This window comes from Mesoplodon mirus, assembly GCF_964341445.2.
Source record: "Mesoplodon mirus genome assembly, chromosome: 3".
Taxonomy (NCBI): Eukaryota; Metazoa; Chordata; class Mammalia; order Artiodactyla; family Ziphiidae; genus Mesoplodon; species Mesoplodon mirus.
The window spans coordinates 197,209,584-197,220,530 of NC_138978.1; the positions used below are offsets into that span (position 1 = coordinate 197,209,584).

General features: G+C 38.7%; 1 pseudogene across 1 annotated transcript; it reads left to right on the forward strand.

The window, feature by feature from the left end:
* Nucleotides 1-1,107: 1,107 nt before the first annotated feature.
* On the forward strand, nt 1,108-1,387 carry LOC309800039 (HIG1 domain family member 1A, mitochondrial-like; annotated as a pseudogene). Its single transcript has one exon. The product of its transcript is annotated as an HIG1 domain family member 1A, mitochondrial-like (transcript).
* Nucleotides 1,388-10,947: the final 9,560 nt, after the last annotated feature.

Below are 10,947 nucleotides of genomic sequence, written 5' to 3' on the forward strand. Positions count from 1 at the left end.
TTTGGTCTGCTCTCTGCCAGCCTCCCAGTGGATGTTTCAATGTTTTATTTTTGTTCTGCACAGTAGCTGTACATCCTGATAATGACTGCCCAAGTCAGCGAATTGATGGCAAATTCTACAGCTCTGTATCACCAACATAAAAATCCCAGGGGAAACAGGAAATGTCCAAGCTTCTGTATGGCCTGAAGCTCAACTTTGGTTCTCAAGGCTCGTACCTCTTGGACATCTGATCTTAATTCAGTTGGGTAGGAAATGGTGGTGTGTCAGTTAGTGTGACCTACTCACTAACCCGCATCTCTGATCCATGGGCACGTCTCCCACCTCCTTTCCGAGTCACAGTGTTAAATCCCCCCCCACACACACAGACTGTTCCATTCTCCCTTTGCAAACAGTGTCTTGCCTATATATGTGAAATTAATGGTGGCTAGTGTGGCACAGGTGCTCAAGAAGGTAGGAAGAGAACAAAACTTCAGGGACAGGGCTGACAGTATGCGTTGCTTACCCTGTCCATTCTCTCCTGCTTCCTTGTCAACAGAACCCTCATTTCTCCCCACTGGAAAAGTGACCTCATTGTGAGTTCAGCTCAAGGCTAAGTCCTGAATATTCTCATGGCCACACCACCAGGGACAGGTTTAGGGACGGGCTTGTGACCAGGATCTCGCCCATGACATGGAGACGAATTTGCTGGCATGTTACTGGGAGGATTTCTTTCCTGATGGAAAGCTAGAAAACAGGACACCCTCATCTCATGCACTGGACCTTGTTTTTTTGTCCAGTGTGATTCCTGGGATGGCTGCGGCCCCCTGGCAACAATGAAGCTACCAGAGGAGAGGGTATCATGTTAGCAACGGCAGAGACAGAGAGAACCAGGGCCCTGGTGACATCACCGAGCCATGAGTGACCCAGCCCTGGAGTGGCCCCATCGCTGACTCTCTTATGATGGGAGAGAGATGATATTTTCCTTATTCTTGAAGCAGTTCAGGCTGGGCTTTCTATTACTTGCAGCTTCACTAAACCAAGGGGAAAGCAATGCGTTTTTAAAATAATCTAGAGAGAAGCCGATTGGAGACTGTGACATCTTGTCGTTGTCAAGTTTCTTCAATCACTATGTCAAGTGACACAGATGTTTCTCTTTCTTCATTTGATGAAGATTAGGGATCTAAACTTATCTGAAAAGCTAGAGAGGCACCAGTTGTCCCCATTGGAATGGCAGGTTTTGCAGCAATCATTGCATATGAATTATATAAATTGAAGAGCAGGGGCAACACTAAAATGTCTGTTCACCTGATCCACATGCGCGTGGCAGCCCAAGGCTTTGTTGTGGGAGCAATGGCTCCGTATGGGCTATTCCATGTATTGAGAATTCTGGGAAAAACCTAAACCTTAGAAGAGGAGAGGCTGTCTTGGTCTTGGTGGTGGTGCTTGCTTTAGTTAGACATCTCATATTGAGGTTATATGTTTATGTTGAAAGTAAATTCTGTGGATCAGACAATAACATGGTAATTTGAATATTGGCTCCCTTTCTTGCAGGCTTGATTTGCCTGGTGACTAGTTCACTAGCTAGGTCATTCAGGGGAGTCAGATTAGCACAAAAACATGTCACTTTTAAATGCACTTGATAGTGGTACAATGTCCACCTTCTTAAACTCTTCAGATAAAATTAGTTGTAAAGAGGACAACATGCTCCCAGTTGCTGCAGAATGTCATATGTTTTTGATGTAATGTAGGAATCCTATTTACCCCAGTTCATTTAACTCCTTCTGACGCGTGTGGACCGAGTGCTGTTTTTAAGGGCTGGTTGGTCCCTGAAGAATGCTTCCAGAACAGTGCACGGACTACAAGATTATAAATCTCCCGGCGACTATGTGTGTGTTTTTAAACCAAACCTAAAGAGCTGGTAACAGCTGCTTTGAAGTAGCATCTATTTCAGAATCATAGTTTTAAACATGAGAATAACTTAACTGTAGATCCCCGCTTAGCTCTTTTGTAATTGCAGAATTATATTTTGCTGCTGTTATATTAGAATAATTTTTCAATGGCATTTTGAAGTAGAAATGTGTATTTTAAGTGCTAATGCAAAGGTAAATGAAAACTACTTTTTAAAAATAAAAAAATAAAATGAAATAAAATAACGTAGAGATAGACCTGGAGAAAGAGAGTGAGAAGGAGAGGGATTGGGGGAGAGATATGAGTTGCTTAATGATGGATCCAGGATATATTTTCATCTATTGTTTTAATTGTAAGAATGGCCCATCCTTTTACTTACATAAAAGATGATTTTTAACATCCCTTCAATAAATTTTGTATGAAAAATATTTGGTGGGGGAGGGATAAATTGGGAGATTGAGATTGAGATATACACACTACTATATATATATAAATAAAACAGATAACCAACAAGGACCTACTGCATAGTACAGAGAACTCTACTCAATACTCTGTAATGACCTGTATGGGAAAAGAATCTAAAAAAGAGTGGATATATGTATATGTATAACTGGTTCACTTTGTTGTACACCTGAAACTAACACAGCATTGTAAACCAACCATACTCCAATAAAAATTATTCTTAAAAAATACTTGGGGCCGTACAGACTACAGAAGTGTGGCCTTTATCCATGGTGCAGGCCAAAATCACTTCAAAATATTCGTCAAATACCTCAAGTTTATAAGACAGTCAAATTGGAAGTAAAACCTGGCATCCATCCCACATTACGAAGTATGGAACTTAGTCATTATTATGAAAAGAAAATCAAGGTTAATTGTTCAAATCATTCGCTCTCATTGACACCCCAAATCTCAGTGATTAGCGTCAGACAACCCAAACCAACCATGGTAACCCATTACTGAGACTAAATTTGGGAGAATGTAAAAGTGTCTTCATTTCTGATGAACTAAATAAAGGGGAAAACATTCCTCAAATTTTCCTCCAGTTCGGTAGCCTCTTTGCAAGAATCTAAACTCCAATCATATCAGAAGTGGGAGCACTGCAAGCTCTGATAAGCCCCTAAAAATTGTATGTCCAACTCAGAATTCAGAACTAAGAGATGCAGAATCAGGGCCAGGAAGAATGTGTAGTTATTTCTGGTTCTGCTGCAATTAGCCTATCAAAATGGACTGAAATACAGCTAGAAAGCCTGGTGCCTTCAGTCTAAAAGCCCTGGTCTTTTTTTTTTTAAGTGATTTTTTCATTTCTGGCATCTTAGCTGTGGCTTTCTTGAAGCTCACATGTTTGGGATTTTAAAAAATATATTCTCAAGTGTTTTAGCCTTTAGCTTCTCAAGTGTTGAAGGTTTCCAGGTTCATATCCCTGTTCAAAAATAAAATCGGTTTTGGTCTTGCTATTAATATCTCCCTGTCTGTTGAACCAACGTTGTGCTACCCTTCCACCACTGAGTACAGAAAAATACCGCCTCCTGTCCTGGGTCTACTCGTTGTCCTCAATTTTCTTGTCTTTTCATTGATGACTCATAACCCAGGCAGGCCAAGCCGCACAGCTATGGATGAAGAGGGACATGACCACAGTGTGCCTTTCACTTCGTCCACTGAGACCAGGCTCTTTCTGCCATCTCTCAGGGGACATGCTGACCTTCTTCATTTGGCTTCCTACTGCAAGCCTCTGTCTCTTCACGGATCACCGGGGAGCGCCATAAGAATGTCAACGACCATATGCCAAACTATTAATGGAAAAGAATGCTGAGAGCCAGGCTGGCTGTGTAATTTACCATGGTGACTGATGGGACACACTTGACCTTACTGGAGAAGCACTGAAGCCAAGTCTGGTCCGAGCTCCATAAAGGATTGGGGAAAGCAGAGCGATGAATGCCCAGGCTCTGGGACCAGACAGACCTGCGAATCGCACCTCCATTCCTTAGCTGGTTAACCCTGGGCAAATAATTTAGCTTCACAAATCTCCAGTTTCCTCATTCTTTTTTCTTTCATTGAAGTATTTACAATGTGGGGTTAGCATCAAGTGTACAGCACAGTGATTCAGATATATATATGTTCTTTTTCACATTCTTTTTCCTCATAGGTTATTACAAGATACTGAGTATAGTTCCCTGTGCTATACAGTAGGTCCTTGTTGGTTATCTGTTTTATATATAGTCGTGTGTGTATGTCAATCCCAAACTCCCAATTTATCCCTCCCTCCCCTTTCCCCTTTGGTAACCATAAGTTTGTTTTCTATATCTGTGAGTCTATTTCTGTTTTGTAAATAAGTTCATTTGTATCTTTTATTTTAGATTCCACATTTAAGTGATACCATATGATATTTGTCTTTCTCTTTCTGACTCACTTCACTCAGTATGACGATTCTAGTTGCATCCATGTTCCTGCAAATGGCATTATTTCATTCTTTGTTATGGCTGAGTAATATTCCATTGTATATATGTACCACATTCGCTGTATCCATTCATCTGTTGATGGACATTTGGGCAGTTTTCTCATTCATTTTTATTTTATTTTTTGCTGTGCTACGCAGCTTATGGATCTTAGCTCCCCGACCAGGGACTGAACCCAGGCCCTCGGCAGTGAAAGCACAGAGTCCTAACCACTGGACCACTAGGGAATTCCCAGTTTCCTTATTCTGAAAATAGTTCTGGGAGATATTTCCCTCATGGAGGAATTAAAATCATTTACCTAATACAGGGTGCTTTTTAAAAAATTATTTTTATTTACTTTGGCTGTGCCAGGTCTTAATTGCGGCGTGCAGGATCTTTAGTTGCAGCATGAGGACTTCTTAGTGCAGCGTGCAGGCAGGATCTAGTTCCCTGACCAGGGATCGAACATGGGCCCCCTGCATTGGGAGTGCAGAGTCTTACCCACTGGACCACCAGGGAAGTCCCCAGGGTGCTTGAAATGAGTCAGTGAGACGTGTACTAGAACTTAGCCCCGTGCCTGGCACACAGCAGGGTCCCAAAAGTTAGCAGTTAATTGTGTACTGTAGCCAACCCTGCACCCTGCTAGCCAGAGTTTCCTCACTCTAATTCTTTCCCCAAGTGATCAGCCCCAGTTCACACTACCAAGACCCTCAACATATCTTCACACTATCTTCCCTTTTTTCACCTTCTCCATTTCCCTAACATTTAATCCCACTTCCCATGATCATTTTTTAAAATTAATTAATTAATTTATTATTTTGGGGGGGTTGCGTTGGGTCTTTGTTGCTATGTGTGGGCTTTCTGGCAGGAGTGTGTGAAAAGGCCTAGAGGAAAAGCCAGAGCAAGACAAGGAACCCTCGGGAGGTGACAGAAAGGATCAAAGGGAGAAATGATGAGGGGCCTGAATGTATCAGTCATCAGGCTACACCTGCCCTGCGAGTTCTCATCTAACCTTCCCACCATCTCAGGAGTCGTGGTTCATGCTGCACCCACACTGAGAAAACAGAGTTAAAAGGAACACAGAATTCACCAAGGGTCACCATGTTAATCAGTGATGTGCCCGGACCAGACCTCGAGTCCCTCTGGCTCAAAGCCCGTGAGCTGTCCAGTGTGGATGTCGGAAGCCAAGGCAATGACAGAACCAGAGGACGGGATGCCATTGAAGGATGTTATTGAAACAGAATGGACTGAGCTGGGCAACTGAATAGATACAGCAAGTAAATCAGAGGGAGATTTTTAGAATGATACCCAAATTTCCGATTTAGCAATTTGATGGTGTCATTCATCCAAAAAAAAAAAAAATGACATTTGAAATGAAAGATACTGAGTTCCATTTGGGACATGATGAATCCGATCTGCACTTATGATTTGTTGATATGTATATATATTTACATCATTTAAGGACATCATGCATTACCAATTCTATGTTTAAAGGTCTTTGCATTTCCCTAGTGTAAATCTTCCCAGCCATCAATACTAATATTGTCAGCTGATATTTATTGAATAACTGCTGTGTGCCAGGCATATATATCATTTAATTCATAATAATTAGTTTTAGGATTAAATGATAGAGCATATGTGAGGCACTTCACAGAGTGCCTGGCATATAGTATGTGCTCAGTAAATGGAGAAATGATACACAAGGCTATAGAGGTAAAGAGAGGTCGAAAAAGTAGTCAAAAATCACATATCTAGTAACAACTGTTCTAAATATCATATATATTCTAATATTAATATTATATAATTAATATGAATAAAGTTTTAAGATCATAATAAAGGCCAAAAATGGCACAAATTTAAAAACAGCACATTTAAATTTGGGTGGTAATGGAAGTTAATGAAAGAGAGAATAGATAATTGAAATCTCATAACAATTTCAATTTTTTAATTTACCTGTAATATCAACTCTTTTTTCTCTTAATTATTAGCATAAAATAGAAAAATTGGATGGTTTGTGGCTTTCTGGAACATGCAAAAGAACTTGAAAAATCTAAAATACATTAGTATCTAAATAAATTATGCTTGAGGATATAACTTGCTATTTTCATGGACATAAAAATAACAGGTAGAAAGTATGCCTACCTCTTTGAAACTCATTTTTGTTTTTCTCAGTTTCATATAGTATAAGATGACCTTTCTAAGTATCTTCAGTTTTTTTTCAATTAGTCCTTTCTTTTCTGGTTTTATCTTTCCTTTCCCAAAATGCAATGTGCATTTATGCCATTATTTTATTACAGTCAGGAGATTGATGATTGATGTTTTGACTAATCACAGATTGCTGTGTTGAGAAACTGTTTAAGGAATAGATATTTTTAAATTCTACTTTATCATTTTTGATTAAACATTTTTTTTCACAAAGGATTGAGAGGGCAAAAAAACAATAAAGCAATGTCTATTAGAATAACTGAAACGCAATCAAGATTGAGTTATATGTCCCCATATAAGATTTAACCATATAAACTATTCCATTCTAGAGGAACACTTATTACTTGAAAAAGTGTTTTATTCATGTGGTCTACGAGATAATGTCAGGTAATACATAACCTTCAGTTGCATGAATTAAGCATGTCTGAGATGTATTTTGTGGCTCCATATTTTTTAGAAAATAATTACTATGTAACTCTTAGGGAAATCACTTTGGATGCTCTACAGATCCCTCTTTTAAAAACAGTTTAGATAATTTAGTTATTTGCCTAAATGTTTTAAAAGGCCTTAAATGGAAACAAAATGGCACTGAGTTTATTTCATTTACTCTAAATAAAGATATGAACCATAAGTCAAATCACAGATTGTGATAAACGTGGGGAACTCAACACAAGCCCACAGAGAATAAAGTCTTAAATATTTCAATTGCTGAAAGATTGACTAAGGCTCTGTTTAATTATTAGTGCTATAAAAAGTGAGTAATATTTACCTGGTCATAATAGTACTGTGTAAAAGTAACTTATCTTTCCTGCCAGGTGCCACATTTCTCACAGTTATTAAAAAGAATGAAAAGAAATCTTTACACAGTCATTATTTTTCCAGATCTGCCACCCCATCATCTTATATAATTTGGGGCTTGGGGGTTGTTAAAGAAGCTGATTATTTATTTATTTATTTATTTATTCGGTGCCAATGCTAACCCAGGTCTTAAATGAAATCAGTGACAAATGGCATTGTTAGTGAAGGGTATCAGCAAAAATGCCCCAGTAAGCCATGGTTTGGCAAAAACTAACTGGTTCTTCTTATAAGTCCTCTGTAAACCCCCCCAATATCTGCTGCAATCAGTCCATTTGAATGATGAGTCATTTCGGGTGCTGGTTCTTAATAAATCCAAGTATAAACATACCCACAGGGCCTTTCTGCTATATGCTTATGCACGATGCTGACCAGAAATCCGATTTTACAAGAATATCCATTCCTAACAGATATGTCATAATGTCTTGGAAGGGTGTATTCAGGAAGTTTACAGTGACTGTAATTCATTAACTGAACTTCAACATCCTCATGCAGTACGGGTTCAGATGACATTACAGAATGCCTTCTGGATTTTGGCAAAGATGCCTAGGAGTCATTAGTTATCTGTCAATCATTTACAAATCTTTTCTGAAATCAGTTAGCAAACAATGTTTTATCATTATAAACATGTATCCTTGTACATGTGAGTCACTGTAAGTGTGCTCTGTGGTGGTATCTGAGTTCGGTGGGATAATGAAGGTGATTAAATGCTCACATTCACCAAAACGAAGTGGTTAGACTGCCTTGATTGGGAAAAATAATTACTAAAAATTGAGGTTGTAATTTCTTTTGTGCTTTTCCCCCAGTCCGGTTGGAACCTAAATTGTTCATTAACCATCTTTGGGGCTGAGTTCCGAGCACCTGTTATTCATATCACATGTGAATGTTATTCCAGCCTTTCTTTCACAAAAATATGTTCATTTCTCACAAAGTACTGAGTATCTATTTCTATTCAATTAGCCTCCTAGATAAGCTTCAAAAGACCAAAGTAACTCATTAATGCAACATTTCCTCCACATGCCAGTAAGTTCTACAGGAACGTGAATAAGAGTGACAAACAGCAAATAGCATGTTTTAAAGGTTCTGGTGGGAGTTATTAGGAACCCAGTAATGCTCTCATCCTTTAACATTTTTTGTATATTTTGTAAATAATTCTGTCTAATCAGAAGCATGTAACAAAGCATGAAATCCAATCTTTTTTATTGTTCCATGTTTTATTAGCCGTACACAAAAAGGAAGAGAGGGCCTCCCTGGTGGCGCAGTGGTTGAGAGTCCGCCTGCCGATGCAGGGGATGAGGGTTCGTGCCCCGGTCTGGGAGGATCCCATATGCCGCGGAGCGGCTGGGCCCGTGAGCCATGGCCGCTGGGCCTGCGCGTCCGGAGCCTGTGCTCCGCAACGGGGGAGGCCACAACGGTGAGAGGCCCGCATACCGCAAAAAGAAAAAAAAAAAAAAAAAAAAAAAAAAAAGGAAGAGAAAGCAAAGCACTACATAATGTTATTAAATGATAAATCATGGGAGGTCTTCTAGAGGGTGTCAAGTAGTATGTGACTAAACTAAGGGTGTCCAAAACAAAATACAAAAGAAGAAACTTGCATACGTTTTCCAAAATTCCATTATGGAAGATGAGTCTCTCACCCAAGAACCCGAGTCACATGGTCCATACTGGTTTTTAATGACATTAAAATATGTATTGGGCACTTTCTATATATGATCTCACTTACTTCTCACAACACACACTATAGGATTCCATAATTTTTGTCATTTTTACTTGAAGACTTTAATGCTCAAAGAGGTCAAGCATTGCTTTGCCCCTGAGTAGGGAACAAAGTGAGTATGGCAATGGTGAACTTTCTGATCCCAAATCCCAGATGCTTAACTACTACCTTCATGGCGACCATGACCTTATAATGTGCTCTCCTGCTCAGATAGGCTGCATTCACCAACCACAACTGCATGGTTTTTCAGGTAAAGACAATTAGGTGTACAGCCAGCGTGTTGGGAGGATTGGATGGGCAAGACTATTTGATGGGTTGAATAATATGTAAAGCCTTAACAAATGTGTGTCCAACACTCAGGCATGTGTGAAAGAAGACCTACATCTTCCAAAGCAGTTACAGGTGTAAAATATGCCTGCAAAAATATATGCTCCTTCTGGGTTTCTATCTGAAAATTAGAGAAGGAATCATTGGTTTCAATAAAAATCATATTTTGAAATCCATGATATATTTAAAAGAAAAAAAGTAATCTAAGTAAATAATACGTAATGTATTCATGCAAAGTAGAGTGTACACAAGAGCTTAAAGCTCTGAGAAAAAAGCAGCATGTTTATCAAATGCCATCTCTGGACCACAGTCATGGCCACTGCCAATTCTCACCCTGATTTCCAGGAGTCACCCAGGCCCCATGCCACCCAAACCGGATAAAGAGGAGAGTGTGCGTCCAGCAGGGCTGGGAGCCAGTAACACAGCTAAAACGCGGCAGAGAGGGAGGAGGTGAGAGGTCTTCCTTTATTCTCATTTCTCCTCTAACTGGTCTTTCCATATAGCACTTTTATCATTCCGATGCAGTATTCCAACATTTCAACCAAAATAACATGAAGCAAGAGGAGAAATGAAAACATAACAGTAATCAGAGTAAACAACAAAGAATAAAAGGGGGGATAATGGATTCTATAATGTGACTCTTCAGACAATGACTGCTTAATCTATTACAGTATATGACATGTGAAATTATGTTACAACCAATGTCCATATATTCAGTTATAAATGATCTGTACACACACATACGCACCCCATTTACTTAGTTTAAAAAAAGCATCCACACTACTATATATAAAATAAATAATCAACAAGAACCTACTGTATAGCCCAGGGAACTCTACTCAATATTCTTGTAATAACTTATATGAGGAAAGAACCTGAAAAAGAATGTATGTATGTATATGTATAACTGAATCACTTTGCTGTACACCTGAAACTAACACATCATTGTAAATCGACTATAATATAAAATAAAAATTAAATTAAAAAAAGAAGCATCAATGCTAATATTGTTTAAAAGCACATAAAGGCTTGAAAATATTGATACATGGGCTTTAGTCACTGATTGAGAAAGATTCTCTTCCAGAAACCTAAAAGAATAAAATAAAGTTTCAATTTTAACATGAAAATTAGCTAGTGTCATAAATTTATATTCCAACTTACCCAGTATCCCCATCCAAGCAAAATTTTCAGAAAAGGTCACTTTGTTTTTATCAACTGCACAATGGTGTATTGTACTGATTCCTTCCTAATTAAGGCCCAAGTCTGTGAGTGTCAGCTAGCAATACTAGGTGTCCATCTGATCTTGCAAATAATTTTTCCATTTATAAAACTTTAAAGCTTTGACTTTAGCCTTATTAACATTTTGATTTAAACCACTGATCTAATTAGGTTATAATGTGTTCAAGTCTGTTCTCTATGTCTGTGAGTCTGTTTCTGTCATAGATAAGTTTGTTTGTATCATGTTTTAGATTCCACATATAAGTGATATCATATAGTACTTGTCTTTGACTTCTTTCACTT